The sequence below is a fragment of the Emys orbicularis genome, chromosome 11 (assembly GCF_028017835.1).
Source record: "Emys orbicularis isolate rEmyOrb1 chromosome 11, rEmyOrb1.hap1, whole genome shotgun sequence".
In the NCBI taxonomy this organism is placed as follows: domain Eukaryota; kingdom Metazoa; phylum Chordata; order Testudines; family Emydidae; genus Emys; species Emys orbicularis.
The window spans coordinates 80,807,224-80,823,032 of record NC_088693.1 but is presented as its reverse complement, the minus strand read 5'-3'; positions in this window follow the sequence as shown (position 1 = coordinate 80,823,032).

Here is a 15,809-nt window from a genome sequence, read left to right as displayed (position 1 = left end):
CTATATAAGAGCGCATGGAGGGGCAGTGACTTACCCCATCAGTGCCAGGGCTGGGGACAGAGCCCAGGACACCTGATGTCAGTGCTGGGTCCTGTCCACCAGCGCACACGGACGGCCCTTTCCCTCGGGGTCGCTGTGGAGAGCTGCTGTGCAGAGCCGGGCCAGGCAGTTTGCTCTGACAATGGCTAGGTCCACGCACCTTCTGTGAGACCGTTGTGGGGGGAGGGGGTTACACAGCTGGGCAGCTGCTATGGAGAAGGCCCTGTCCCCAGTTCAGTGGCCCACCTGCTGCAGCCAGTCACAGCATGGGAAGAGAAGGGGGCCTAGAAATTGGGGCCCCAGGGCACTGTGCTCAGTGGGGATTTTAAGTCTCCAGAGAACTATGGGGTGACAATAAACAGTGCCATAAAATGAATCATATCCAGGAATGGTTTTTTTCCCCCAGTACTTTCTCCTGTTTTCCATTTTCCACTTGGTAACTCTTCCAAAACTGAGGCAGTTGTGATGTGCTGAGGCCTGTGTTGGAATCTCAGGCTATTATGTTAAGAACAGGGGATGGGGGTCTCCAATCCTGCGGGCAGGCTACTGGGCTCTGTTCCTATAGCCGTCAGTCAGCAGACAGCCGACCCAGAGGCGGGTGGGGTGAGTTGTGTCCCTGTGCCTTAGAGAGCAGCCAGCTTTGGTTCTCCCTGTTCATGCTTGTGAGTTATCATTCGGAATTCTAGCAATTAAAGTCATATTATGTTGTAACCTTCTGGCAAGAACCTTTTATGTTTGTTTTCTAATTTCAATGTGTGTACTGTGTAGCTGGACAGAAACCTCCTCCTCTATTCTGCACAGCTCTGATTGGCTGGCGGGAATGAATTAACTCTGACCCTGGGAGGGTTTGAGGCAATGCGCATATGGGGGCAGGAGAGGGCAGCAGCCCGGGAAGGCTCTGAGAGTGAAAAAGAAGCAGGTTCAGCAAGACAGACAGAGGGAGGGCGAGACTGAACTGGGAGCTGTTGGAGGAGAGCCGCTGCTGGCAAAGGGGACTCTTATAAATGCACAACCTGGAACTGACATTCAGCTGATCCCACATACCCGGACCCACCATCCTGAGCTCACACCGCATGAGAGCATCAGAGCAGAGCACCCAGACAGACTGGGCTGACCCAAAGGGAGGAAAGGATTGCATTACTGTGGGGCAGAGAGTTTGTGTGTGCGTAGAGAGGCATGGTGTGTGTGTGTGAGTGTGTGTGTCAGAGAGAGAGAGAGAGGGTGGGGCTGTGTGCTGTATCGGGGCAAAGGAATCTGTGTAGCCACATAAGCTACTTGTCTTCATTTTCAAAGCCCCGTATGCCTTGTCCCCACCCTACCTTTCATCTTCATTTGATGTAGAATCAAGTGAAGTAAAAATCTTAAGTGAATCCACATGTTCCATAGAATTTCTATGGATAGAAATTTCATGCTCTAATAAGAATATAACATTAGGGATCTATTATAGACCACCTGACCAGGACAGTGATAGTGATGATGAAATGCTAAGGGAAATTAGAGAGGCTATCAAAATTAAGAACCCAATAATACAAGAACTAGGGGTCACCAAATAAATTAATAGGCAGCAGGTTTAAAACAAATACAAGAAAGTTCTTCACGCAGCGCACAGTCAACTTGTGGAACTCTTTACCTGAGGAAGTTGTGAAGACTAGGACTATAACAGCGTTTAAAAGAGAACTGGATAAATTCATGGTGGTTAAGTCCATTAATGGCTATTAGCCAGGATGGGTAAGGAATGGTGTCCCTAGCCTCTGTTTGTCAGAGGATGGAGATGGATGGCAGGAGAGAGAGCACTTGATCATTGCCTGTTGGTTCACTCCCTCTGGGTCACCTGGCATTGGCCACTGTCGGTAGACAGGATACTGGGCTAGATGGACCTTTGGTCTGACCCAGTACAGCCGTTCTTATGTTCTTATGTTCTTCCATTCAGTATCAAAAAGTCGACTCCTGCCTCCAGTCAGCCCACGATCCCGGCCTCCATCGACCTCTTGTTAAATATTCAGACAAGCTCCTTCCTGCTTTCTCCTGTGCTGCCCCTTATGCCTGGGACAAGCTCCCCATAAACGTCTGCATAACTAACACATAATCTTCCCGCTCCCAGATTCCAAGTATACAGAGCAAACAGATCCAAGACAGTCAGAGAAAGTTACACACAGGTGTGTCCTCTTTCTGACGCTCAGGGAAGCCATTGCAAAGGTCACTCCCCACCAGCTAGATCTGTGTTGTGACGTTGCACTCGATATGATTTTGTGAAAATATGCTAATGAGTGTGAATATAATGTAAGTGGAATATGCTTCATGCAAAAGGTCTCTTGTAAGGTATCATTACAAAGCCTATAATCTACTGACTGTGGTCATCCTATTTGTATAAATGTATCACTCTTGTATCTGGTACTAGCAATATGAAATATAACTCTGAGGGCCTATTGTAGTTATGCAAAGTGTGGGCCATTAATGGTGGTTGGGAATCTTTATGGCTCCCACCAACCAGGACAATTGACTGTGGATGGGTCTGGGTTTGCAGCAGGCAAGCGTGTCGGGCTCAAACAAGGCAAGTTTATGGAGTCCCGAGCTGGCAGGGAAAACGGGTTAGAAGTAGTCTGAGCACATCAGTTGGCAGCCCCAAGGGGGTTTCTGTGATCCAACCCGTCACAGTGGCGTAGTCGAGCAGGGTCTGTGCACAGCTGATTGCTTTGAGATACTGGTAGTTATTTTAAGTGAGTTTGGGGTGTGGTGGCTGAAGAACAGACAAAGTGGTTACTGGTTTGTTATTTTCTGTTTGCTTATTTCATGGAAGGGAAATCGGGACAGAAAAGGAAGCAAAATAAGTAAGGCCTTGGCTACACTGGCGCTGTACAGCGCTGCAACTTGCTGCGCTCAGGGGTGTGAAAATGGCCCCCCCGAGCGCAGCAAGTGCAGCGCTGTAAAGCGCCAGTGTAATCAGAGCCTGCAGCGCTGCACACTCGCTCGCAGCGCTGCACGCTATTCCCCTCAGATAGCTACCCACAGTGCAGCGCTGGGAAGTCCTGAGTGTAGCCAAGGCCTTTGAGTGAAGATCAGAAGAAGCTAGAACTACACAAGTTGCAAATTGCCCAGAAAGGCTGAACACTGGACGCTGGGAAAGTCTCTGTTAACTAAGGGTATGTCTACACTACGAAATTAGGTCGAATTTATAGAAGCCGGTTTTATAGAAATCCTTTTTATACAGTTGATTGTGTATGTCCCCACATAAAATGCTCTAAGTGCATTAAGTCGGCGGACCGCGTCCACAGTCCCGAGGCTAGCGTCGACTTCCGGAGCGTTGCACTGTGGGTAGCTATCTCACAGTTCTCGCAGTCTCCGCCGCGCATTGGAATTCTGGGTTGAGATCCCAATGCCTGATGAGGCAAAAACAGTGTCGCGGGGGATTCTGGGTACATGTCGTCAGGTGTCTCCCCCCTCCCCCCCCGAGAGAGCAACGGCAGACAATCGTTTCGCGCCTTTTTTCCTGGGTTACCTGTGCAGACGACATACCACGGCAAGCATGGAGCCCGCTCAGCTCAGCTCAGCTCAGCTCAGCTCACCGTCACCATATGTCATCTGGGTGCTGGCAGACATGGTACTGCATTGCTACACAGCAGCAGCTAATTGCCTTTTGGCAGTAGACGGTGCAGTGTGACTGGTAGCCGTCGTCGGCTATCTGGGTGCTGGCAGACGTGTGGCTGCATTGCTATACAGCAGCAGCTCCTTGCCTTTTGGCAGCAGATGCTTTATTACAACTGGTATCCATCGTCATCGTACTCCTCAGTGAGTTCGGTCAGAGGCGCCTGGGCAGACATGTTTTGTCTCCTGGAGACTCAGTCCTGCCGGCAGTCCTATTGAACCATCTTGACGATGATGGCTAGCAGTCGTAATGCACCATTTTCTGCCAAGCACCCAGAAGATGCCGATGGCTATCAGTCATGCGGCACCGTCTGCTGCCAGCCTAAGATGTAAAAGATAGATGGACCAGATTTGGTCTGTATTCATTTGCTTCCCCCTCCCTCTGTGAAATCAATGGCCTGCTAAACCCAGGGTTTTGAGTTCAATCTTTGGGGGGGCCATTCTGTGTGACAGTTGTTTGTGTTTCTCCCTGATGCACAGCCACCTTTCTTGATTTTAATTCCCTGTAAGCCATGTCGTCACTCGCCCCTCCCTCGCTCCGTCAGACAATAGTTTCGCACCTTTTTTCAGCCCAGACGCCATAGCACTGGGATCATGGAGCCCGCTCAGATCACCGTGGAAATTATGAGCACTATGAACACCATGCGCATTGTCCTGGAGTATATGCAGAGCCAGAACATGCCAAAGCAAAACCAGGTGAGGAGGCGATTGCAGCGTGGCGATGAGAGTGATGAAGAAATTGACATGGACATAGACCTCTCACAAAGTACGGGCCCCAGCAATGTGCAAATCATGGTGTTACTGGGGCAGATTCATGCCATGGAACGCCAATTCTGGGCCCGGGAAACAAGCACAGACTGGTGGGACCGCATCGTGTTGCAGGTGTGGGACAATTCCCAGTGGCTGCGAAACTTTCGCATGCATAAGGGCACTTTCATGGAACTTTGTGACTTGCTTTCCCCTGCCCTGAAGCGCCAGAATACCAGGATGAGAGCAGCCCTCACAGTTAAGAAGCGAGTGGCGATAGCCCTGTGGAAGCTTGCAACGCCAGACAGCTACCGGTCAGTCGGGAATCAATTTGGAGTGGGCAAATCTACTGTGAGGGCTGCTGTGATCCAAGTAGCCAACGCAATCAAAGACCTGCTGATATCAAGGGTAATGACTCTGGGAAACGTGAAGGTCATAGTGGATGGCTTTGCTGCAATGGGATTCCCTAACTGTTGTGGGGCGATAGATGGAACCCATATCCCTATCTTGTCATCGGAGCACCAAGCCACCGAGTACATAAACCAAAAAGGGTACTTTTCAATGCTGCTGCAAGCTCTGGTGGATCACAAGGGACGTTTCACTAACATCAACGTGGGATGGCCGGGAAAGGTACATGATGCTCGCGTCTTCAGGAACTCTGGTCTGTTTCAAAAGCTGGAGGAAGGGACTTTCTTCTTGGACCAGAAAATAACCGTTGGGGATGTTGAAATGCCTATAGTTATCCTTGGGGACCCAGCCTACCCCTTAATGCCATGGCTCATGAAGCCGTACACAGGCAGCCTGGACAGTAGTCAGGACCTGTTCAACTATAGGCTGAGCAAGTGCAGAATGGTGGTAGAATGTGCATTTGGACGTTTAAAAGCACGCTGGTGCAGTTTACTGACTCGGATAGACCTCAGCGAAACCAATATCCCCATTGTTATTGCTGCTTGCTGTGCGCTCCACAATATCTGTGAGAGTAAGGGGGAGACATTTATGGCAGGGTGGGAGGTTGAGGCAAATCGCCTGGCCACTGATTACGTGCAGCCAGACATGAGGGCGGTTAGAAGAGTACAGCAGGGCGTGGTGCGCATCAGAGAAGCTTTGAAAACCAGTTTTGTGACTGGCCAGGCTACGGTGTGAAACTTCTGTTTGTTTCTCCTTGATGAACCCTCCCCCCCCGGTTCACTCTACTTCCCTGTAAGCTAACCACCCTCCCCTCCCCCCTTCGAGCACCGCTTGCAGAGGCAATAAAGTCATTGTTACTTCACATTCATGCATTCTTTATTAATTCATCACACAACTAGAGGGATAACTGCCAAGGTAGCCCAGGAGGGGTGGGGGAGGAGGGAAGGAAAAGGACACATTGCAGTTTAAAACTTTAACACTTATTGAAGGCCAGCCTTCTGATACTTGGGCAATCATCTGGGGTGGAGTGGCTGGGTGGCCGGAGGCCCCCCCACCGCGTTCTTGGGCGTCTGGGTGAGGAGGCTATGGAACTTGGGGAGGAGGGCTGTTGGTTACACAGGGGCTGTAGCGGCGGTCTCTGCTCCTGCTGCCTTTCCTGCAGCTCAACCATTCGCTGGAGCATATCAGTTTGATGCTCCAGCAGCCGGAGCATCGACTCTTGCCTTCTGTCAGCAAGCTGACGCCACCTATCCTCTTCAGCCCACCACTTGCTTTCTTCAGTCCGCGATTCAGCGCGCCACCTCTCCTCTCGTTCATATTGTGCTTTTCTGCACTCTGACATTGACTGCCTCCACGCATTCTGCTGTGCTCTCTCAGCGTGGGAGGACATCTGGAGCTCCGAGAACATATCATCCCGAGTCTGCCGTTTTCTCCTTCTAATCTTCACTAGCCTCTGTGAAGGAGAAACATTTGCAGCTGGTGGAGGAGAAGGGAGAGGTGGTTAAAAAAGACACATTTTAGAGAACAATGGGTACACTCTTTCACGTTAAATTTTGCTGTTCACATTACACAGCACATGTGCTTTCGTTACAAGGTCGCATTTTTCCTCTTATATTGACGGCCTGCCGGTTTGGTGTGTGAGATCACTCACACAGTGCCAGGCAACAGAATTCGGCTTGCAGGCAGCCATGGTAAGCCACAGTCTTTTGGCTTTTTTAACCTTCATAACATGTGGGAATGGTTTCAAACAGCAGCACCCTCATTTCCCATTCCAAGCACCCATTGGGTTGGCCATTTAAAATAGGTTTGCAATGTAAAAGGAGGGGCTGAGGTTTAAGGTTTAACATGCAGCACAAACCCAACTAACTCCCCTCCCCCACACACCCAATTCTCTGGGTTGGTCACTTCACCCCTCCCCCCCACCGCGTGGCTAACAGCGGGGAATATTTCTGTTCAGCAGAGCAGGAAGGGGCACCTCTGAATGTCCCCTTAATAAAATTGCCCCATTTCAACCAGGTGACCGTGAATGATATCACTCTCCTGAGGATAACAAAGAGCGATAAGGAATGGATGTTGTCTGCATGCCAGCAAACACCGGGACCATACGCTGCCATGCTTTGTTATGCAATGATTCCAGACTACGTGCTACTGGTCTGGCGTGGTAAAGTGTCCTACCATGGCGGACGGGATAAGGCAGCCCTCCCCAGAAACCTTTTGCAAAGGCTTTGGGAGTACATGAAGGAGAGCTTTCTGGAGATGTCCCTGGAGGATTTCCGCTCCATCCCCATACACGTTAACAGACTTTTCCAGTAGCTGTACTGGCCGCGATTGCCAGGGCAAATTAATCATTAATCATTAAACACGCTTGCTTTTAAATCATGTGTAATATTCACAAAGGTACACTCACCAGAGGTCCCTTATGTGCCCTCAGGGTCTGGGAGCACGCCTTAGGTGAGTTCGGGGGTTACTGGTTCCAGGTCCAGGGTGATAAACATATCCTGGCTGTTGGGGAAACCGGTTTCTCCGCTTCCTTGCTGGGAGCTATCTTCATTGTCTTCATCCTCATCTTCCTCGTACCCCGAACCCGCTTCCCTGTGTGTTTCTCCAGTGAGGGAGTCATAGCACACGGTTGGGGTAGTGGTGGCTGCACCCCCTAGAATGGCATGCAGCTCCGCATAGAAGCGGCATGTCTGCGACTCTGCCCCGGACCTTCCATTTGCCTCTCTGGCTTTGTGGTAGGCTTGCCTTAGCTTCTTAATTTTCACGTGGCACTGCTGTGTGTTCCTGTTATGGCCTCTGTCCTTCATGGCCTTTGAGACTTTTTCTAATATTTTGCCATTTCGTTTACTGCTACGGAGTTCAGTTAGCACTGATTCGTCTCCCCATATGGCGAGCAGATCCCGTACCTCCCGTTCGGTCCATGGTGGAGCTCTTTTGCGATCCTGGGACTCCATCATGGTTACCTGTGCTGATGAGCTCTGCATGGTCACTTGTGCTCTCCACGCTGGGCAAATAGGAAATGAAATTCAAAAGTTCGCGGGGCTTTTCCTGTCTACCTGGTCAGTGCATCTGAGTTGAGAGTGCTGTCCAGAGCGGTCACAATGAAGCACTCTGGGATAGCTCCCGGAGGCCAATACCGTTGAATTCCGTCCACACTACCCCAAATCCGACCCGGAAAGGCCGATTTCAGCGCTAATCCCCTCGTCGGAGGTGGAGTAAAGAAACCGGTTTAAAGGGCCCTTTAAGTCAAAAAAAGGGCTTCGTCGTGTGGACGTGTCCAGGCTTAATTCGAATTAACGCTGCTAAATTCGACCTAAGCTCATAGTGTAGGCCAGGCCTAAGAAGCCTCTGAGCTGAGTGCATCTCAGTTTCAGTGAACTGCAGACGGGTGTGGCCCAACCTCTGTGTCTGTGCTGAAGCTGACTGGAGTGTCTAACTCAGCAAGACAGGAGTGGACGGGTGCCTATTCTGGCAGGAGAGGTTCTCTCTGGTATCCCAGCTCATCGAGTGATGGTCTCAAGGGAAGACAAATGGAAATTGATGTACAATTTGCCTGGGAAAAGGCTACCCTGGGAAAAGAAAAGGCTGCCCACCAGCAAACCCTGGACTTAAAAGACAAAGCAAATTGAGACCAAGAAGCATGAAGCATGAACTGGCTGTAATGGATTAGAAGAGGGGCACAGAGACATGTATCCTGGAGCTGGAAGTTGGGGTCCTGGTGACTGCTGCGGTGGGAACAGACCCCAAGGACTCTCTAGCTGGAAGCAAGCCCAACCTGAGTAAAGGGGGGGGGATTTTGCTGGCCAGTGAAGGGTCTGTCATAGCTGGTAGCTGTGAGCCCACAGCTGGATCAGGGTCTCTTTCCTTTTTGGGGGGACACAGGAGCGTCTGCCCCAAAGGGGAGCCCAAAATGGAATTTTAGGTATACTGCCTCCGCCATGGTCAGTGTCCAAGTCTCTGGCAGTAAGTTCAGGAGGAAGGTGTGACGTTGCACTCTATATGATTTTATGAAAATATGCTAATGAGTGAATATAATGTAACTGGAATATGCTTCATGCAAAAGGTCTTTTGTAAGGTATCGTTACAAAGCTTATAATCTACTGAGTGTGATCATCCTATTTGTGTAAATGTATCACTCTTGTATCTGAAACTAGAAATATGAAATATAACTCTGAGGGCCTATTCTAATTATGCAAAGTGTGGGCCATTAATGGTGGTTGGGAATCTTGATGGCTCCCATCAACCAGGACAATTGACTGTGGATGGCTCTGTTTGCAGGCAGGCCTTCCTGTGAGTCAGGCTGGGAGGAATGAAGGCTGGTACTGAAATCCATCTTAAACCTGGTGCTTTTCCATTTAGAAGGGCGGGGGGGAGGGGGGAGACCCAGAGAGACAAAAGATTCCCGCCTTGTGCCAAAGCTATATAAGGGGTTGGAACAAAACAAAGGGGGCTGCAGTCATGAGAAATCCCCTAGCTACCACCTGAGCTGGAACAAGGGCTGTACCAGGCGAAAGGATTGGGCCCAGACTAGGAAAGCGTCCAGTCTGTGATAGAAGCTTATTGAAACATCTGAGGATGAGGTTTTATCTGTGTTCAGTTTTCTTACTGTATTAAGCTTAGACTTGCGTGTTTTATTTTATTTTGCTTGGTAATTCACTTTGTTCTGTCTGTTATTACTTGGAACCACTTAAATCCTACTTTTTGTATTTAATAAAATCACTTTTCACTTATTAATTAACCCAGCGTATTTATTAATACCTGGGGGGGGGGGCAAACAGCTGTGCATATCTCTCTATCAGTGTTATAGAGGGCGAACAATTTATGAGTTTACCCTGTATAAGCTTTATACAGGGTAAAATGGATTTATTTGGGGCTTGGAGCCCACTGGGACCTGAGCATCTGAGTGTTAGAGACAAGAACACATCTTAAGCTGCTTTCAGTTAAGTCTGCAGCTTGTGGGACGTGGTTCAGACCTGGATCTGGGTTTGTAGCCAGCAGGCGTGTCTGGAACAACCAGGCAGGGTTCTGGAGTCCCAGGCTGGCAGGGAAGGCAGGGGCAGAAGTAGTCTCAGCACATCAGTTGGCAGCCCCAAGGGGGCTTTCTGTGATCCAACCCATCACAGACGCGACCTGCCATTCCTGTGTTATAAAACCAGCAGAAAGAAAACTTTCCCAACCATTAACCAGCAAAAAATTGCACAGTTCAATCTTTAAAACTCTTTTAAAATTCCTTTGGTGTTTCTAGTGCAGACAAGTTTTGCAACGTGAGCCAAAAATGTCAGGAAAGTGTCCCAGAAGTGATGTCCAGCTCAATATCTGACCCATTATTTCTTCATTGTGTCTTGTTTGATTTGCCCCAAACTTTCCAGAAACATTCTGCCCAAGATCCTGCGTGTGAAATTACTAGTGGAGAAGTTTGATGTTGGGGCAGTGGGAGAGACACACAGAAAGTCAGGCCCATTCTGGGAATCTGGCTTCACCCTTGACTATGCAGAGCCCAGGGGTTTTTGCCAGATAAAAGCGAGACGCCCGCCTGCGACTCTGGATTGTTTGTCATCCTCTCACCACACGCAGCTTCAGAGACTCCGTCACATCCTGCTTGAGAAGTTTCAGGGCTTCTTGGAGTTTCATCTGCAAGCAAAAATATCAGCAAAGTGCTCCTTCAACTTACATGGGCAAGCAAAATATCCCCATGGGGATTTCACACCAATAAATAAGGGAGGAGACGGCAAAAGAGACCTGCAGGATTCAATGATCCTTGATAAATACTGAGAGAACAGGGCCTCTCACCTTGGCCTCTAGGCAGCCGCTTGGATGGGAGCTGCAGTGTGAGCTCTGAGATCCTGGCACTGCCTGCAGAGCATACAGATGGGGGTCGATCATCTCTACAGAAGGGCTGTAATCTCTCGTAGTGTTTCTCACACAAGCTGTCCACACCTGGGCCCTGGATGCCCCAATCTGAGTTGTTTTGTTATTTTTCCCATAGTCCCCTGCTGCCTGTTGCGCTGGCAGTCCCTGTCCCAGGACCTTTTCCTGCACTGGGGACAAGGGAAGTTGCCCCCTAAGTCCCCCCAGCAGCCAGTGATGAAAAATCCCAGCAGGAACTGTGCCCACAATTTCTAGTGACAGGCGCCAGTAAATAGACTGGGCAGGTGAGTTCCTCCTGGAGATGGAGCAGGGGTTCACCCCAGCCGTGGCACCTGGTCTCTCCCGCAGCAAACCAGCCACAGGCTGAGCAGCTGGAACGGCCGAGCGCTGGCACTTTAAGGTCTCGCTCTCCACAATTTCTCTTGCTTCCCCCAGAATCTCTTATGAGACTCCTGCCCTTTGCACCAGCCTCTCCAGTGCGACTCGCCAGAGGCTGCTGCTCAGGGCACCTGGCCTTGCAGAGAACGGTCAGCACCAGCAAACGAACTCCCCCAGCCTTGAGCCTCGTCATTAACACGAGTTGGGGGGGTGGGAGGAGGGAGTTCACATGGCCCACCAGCTGGGCTTAGCTTAGAGGAGAAGTGACGGGAGGTTCTGTCTGTTCCCAGGCAGAGCATTTCCAGTTTGCTCCCCCACCTCCAATGCATCAATTGCACTTGGTGGAGCAACGCCCTGGCGCCTCCCTTGACTGCTGGGTAACTCTCCTGCGAGGGGATGCTCTGGGGCCCGAGCCTGTTCCTGCCCCCTGCAGACTCAGCAGGAATCGAGGCAGCCCCCAGCCTCCTGCCAACTCGGGGGTTAAACCCCCAGCCCTGCCCAGGCATCTCCATTGCTGTTTGAGGCAGCTGCGCAGAGTCCCTGGGCTGCTGCCTCCTCGTGGGGCTGATGTTGGCCTGATCCCCCTGTTCAGCACATTGTGACTAGAGAGTGAAACCACAGATGGGGACATCCCTCTGCAGGGGATAGAAAAGGGGGAAACCCCACAGGAACCAGGGAAACCCTCCCAATTCCCCAGTGTCACAACCACTCCCCAGCACTGTCTGGGAATTGGCCCCGATTCCCCACCTGCTTGGGCCATTCCCCAGAGAATCAGCCCCTCCGTATTGGCCCCGTTAGCCATAGAAGGAAACTCTGGGAGCCCTAGAGACACTGAGCTGCCCCCCCAAAAGCACCTCCTGACACTGACCTCCTGCTGAACCCTTCGTGTGGACAGGCCAGGCTCCCTGGGGCAGAGCAGGGCTGGGGCGGGCTGCAGTCTCTGCTCCCCTGGCTGCTGGGAGAGAGATGAAGGGAGGGATAGGACTGTCTGTGGCAACATGGGCATTGTCTGTAATCTTTGTTTAAAGCCTATGCATGTTTCAGTTTCCCTCTGTACTTTGCATTGCTGCCCAGTGGGGGGTGAAGGGTTAACCTGCTCCTGGAGGAGCACAGGAGTCATGGGGGTGGGGGGTGTCACTAGGTGTCTGGAGTGGACTGAATGGGTCAGTGAAGGGCTGGCCAAGGCCCACCATATCCATGGAGAATCTGGAGAGGCAGTGAAAACCACAGAGGCCAGATCATTCACACCTGGCAATCAGTGACCAAAAGGAAGGAGATTTTCCCCCCACCTGTCTGCAGAGAAGCAGAGCAAAGCCCCAGCCTGAGAACAAAGGAAAAGGTGTCAGGTGAGGGGTTAAGTGCTGGCCTCTGGAGAGACACGGGGCTCTCACCTTGGTCTGACAGAGACAGAGCCAATGGCGGCCATAGCAGCTGGGCTGGTGATTGCACTGGCTTGGCCAGGTGGACGACGTCTCTGACCCTTTATTTCTCTCTGCCAACCTAAGGAATCCTGCTGCTGTCTTTGCTTGACTAATAACCCCTATTCCATGATGAAAGGGCTGCCAGGTGTCACTGCAGATACTTGCAGAGGGGCATTGGTCCCTGTAGAGTGCGCAAGCCTCTGACGAGGAGCCTGTCTCAGTTGGACTCACTGGGCAGAGCTCCTGGTATGAAATGGGAGTGCTGGAGCCAGAAATGGAGTCTCAGAGGCAGTGAAGCCGTGTGATCGACCCTCCAGGAAGAGTGAGACCCCCTGGGGGTCTGCCACACAGAAGGGGCTCCTGTGGGGGCACAGCACAGATCCTCTAGATCCATGACCAGGACACAGAAGGATGAGGTGACGCTGTTGTAATAGTTGGGGCCTATTAGGCTCAGAGCTGAGGTAGGCCTAACTATGGGAAAGTGGATGGAAGGTTCTGAAATGGTTTAATCACCTGCAATAATAAACACCGAAGGGAAAAGGTAACGAAAGTCCGACTCAGCCTCTAACATGAGACTGTTTATAAAAAAAACAGTAAAAGTGAAAAACAGAAAAACTAAATGAGTCTAAACAAGCAGGGCTTTTCTGATGCACCTGAAGGATGGTGTTGAGACCATCTCTGGTAAACAAAAAGAGTTGGGAACCAGAAGTTAATGGGCCAAAAATTGGAAGTGAGGCCTAATTGGTGAACAGAAGAACGAGAGGATGGACGATTCTGTCCATCACCCTCTTTCAGGGCCCTTCAAAAGATACTTTGTGGGGCAGGAACATGTGGAGGGACTGTGGGATTCCCAGAGGGGGGCAACTGTCACCGCCACCCCAGGGACTTTGTCCTTCACCCGGGGATCTCAAAAGTCATCACATCATCATGAAGCCCAGACCTCTGCACATCAGTGGGCACACCCAGCCAGCACTGCCAGACCAGCAGACACACCAGCTGGAGACACGTGAGATCCTGCTCTGTCTCCCCTTCCCTTGTGTGGTCCTTCTACCCCCACTATTTGTCATCCTGTCTCTCTCCCGCGCTCTTTCCTGGCTTTCCATTTGATCCTAAGACCAGCCACCCACACGGCACCAGCACAGGAAGAGAAGACGGCCCATCCGGCTCTGCCCTGCCTAAGGGACACTGGAGAGGAGAGGGACCAGACCTGCCAGATGATGTCCCAGACCACAGACCGGAAGAGGAGTCTGAGGCCCAGGGTAATGGCTTTCATGGCTGAGCTGCCAACTCGGAGCATCCGTCTGTGACTGACCTGCCGTCGGAATCCTGAGAACATCAACAAAAGCCGTATCCCCCCCCCCCCCCGCTCTATTTCTCTACCAAATTACATTTGTTGTGTCCTGGATGATAACCAAGAACACAAAGAGCCCATTAAAATCAACAGTGGACACTGACAGCACATTGGCTAAGAAAAACAAACACAAAAGGATTTGGTAGAAGAGATTTTATATATAGGAAAATAGCATTTGAGGTTGGGGACCAGGTTTGTTAATTGATGTGAGAAGAAGAACAAGGAAGGGGGGGGTCATATCCTAATTACCGATTATATGTAGCTAGAAAGTTACAAATCACATGAATTAATTCTAGCAGAAGTTCTAGGAATATTATTATATAATCTTTTGTGAGTTCACTGAAATGTTTGGTTAATTAACTCTAGTCTGTGTCATCATTTTTTTCATCTACAGTAACTCCTAACTTAATGTTCCTGAAAAATGCGACTTTAAGCGAAACTATGTTAAGCTAATCCAATTTCCCCAGAAGAATTAATGTAAATGGGGGGGTTAGGTTCCAGGGAATTTTTTATTTTTTTGCCCGACAAAAGGCATTATATACATTTTAAACAATTTTAAACAAGCAATTTAATACAGGTATTAAACAGGCTGGCAGCCCCCCATCAGCTCCCTTTCGCCCCCCCCCCCAGTGCCTCCCACCCGCTGGCAGACCCCCGCAGATCAGCGCCTTCCCCCTGCCTCCTGCCCGCAGCAATCAGCTGTCTTGCAGCATTCAGGAGGCTGGGGGGAGGAGTGAGGACAAGACAGGCAGCCTCCCCCTTCCCTCCCTCCCCTGCCTCCTGAACGCTACAAGACAGCTGATTGCTGCGGGCAGGAGGTCGGGGGAGCAGGGGGAAGGCGCTGATCCGCGGGGTGTGCCAGCGGGCGGGAGGCGCTGCGGGGTGGGGGGGCATAGGTGGGCTGCCAGCCGTGGACAAAGCAGGCGGCCAAACGACGTTATAGCGAAGCATTGCACAAATTTAAACGAGCATGTTTGTAATGGAGCAGGGATGTAAGATCGAAACAACGTTAAGTGAGAGGACGTTAAGTGGGGAGTTACTGTATTACTTTTCAGAGGTGCAGTGTGAGCCCTGCAGGAGGCGGCTGCATGTGCCCTGCCTCCCAGAGGGAATCAGTCAAGACAAAAAGAAGTGAGAGAGAGAGAGAGAGAGAGAGAGAGAGGAGCTGCACGTGTGTGTAGTTGTGATGTTTCTGACACGTGTACATTGTAACTGAACAACCCAGTCTGACAGTTTAATAATTACATTGTTAGGATAAATATTTTCAATTTCTTGAAATGATGCAGTTGAAATACAAATGATGCTATGTTGAGAAGATAAACTTTAATGTAGATTTGAGTGATCAAAAATAAATGTAAATAATTCCATTTCTAAAAATATGGTTAGATGCTTGTTTTTGAAATACTGTTGAAATGGAAATTAAAATATTCTTGTATTTAAATCTTGCATAATTACATTTTCTAAATTAGAACAATTTCTCATTTTTGTTTCTCTCCATATTTTCCATTGAGGTTTCACAGGGGTAGAAATTCTGACAGGAGTGACTGATCCCCGTCCGTCACCATCTGCTACCCCGGGACAGGGGATGGGGTAGTCTGAGGGGCAGCAACAACCACTAGCTGCCGGTCAGTATTTCTTACCAGTCTCGCCCTGCGCTGGGAGCCGTCTCACACTGCACAAGGGAGGAGCAAGGGAATACGGGGAGAAGCTGCCTGGGCTCCTTCCAGCAAGTGGGTTCCATACATCCAGCCTGGGCCCATCGCTCACACAGCCCTGGGGCTGGGCTCTCACTCCCCTTCCCCTGGCCCAGCCACCGAATCCCCTTCCCCAGCTCTTCCCCCCCCCGCCACGCACACACATGCACGCAGAGCGGCCCGTACAACAGAGCCCCGGCGCTCTCACTCCTGCCCCTGGGGCCGTTTCACTCCCCTCCATGGGCAGAGACTCCCCGAGGG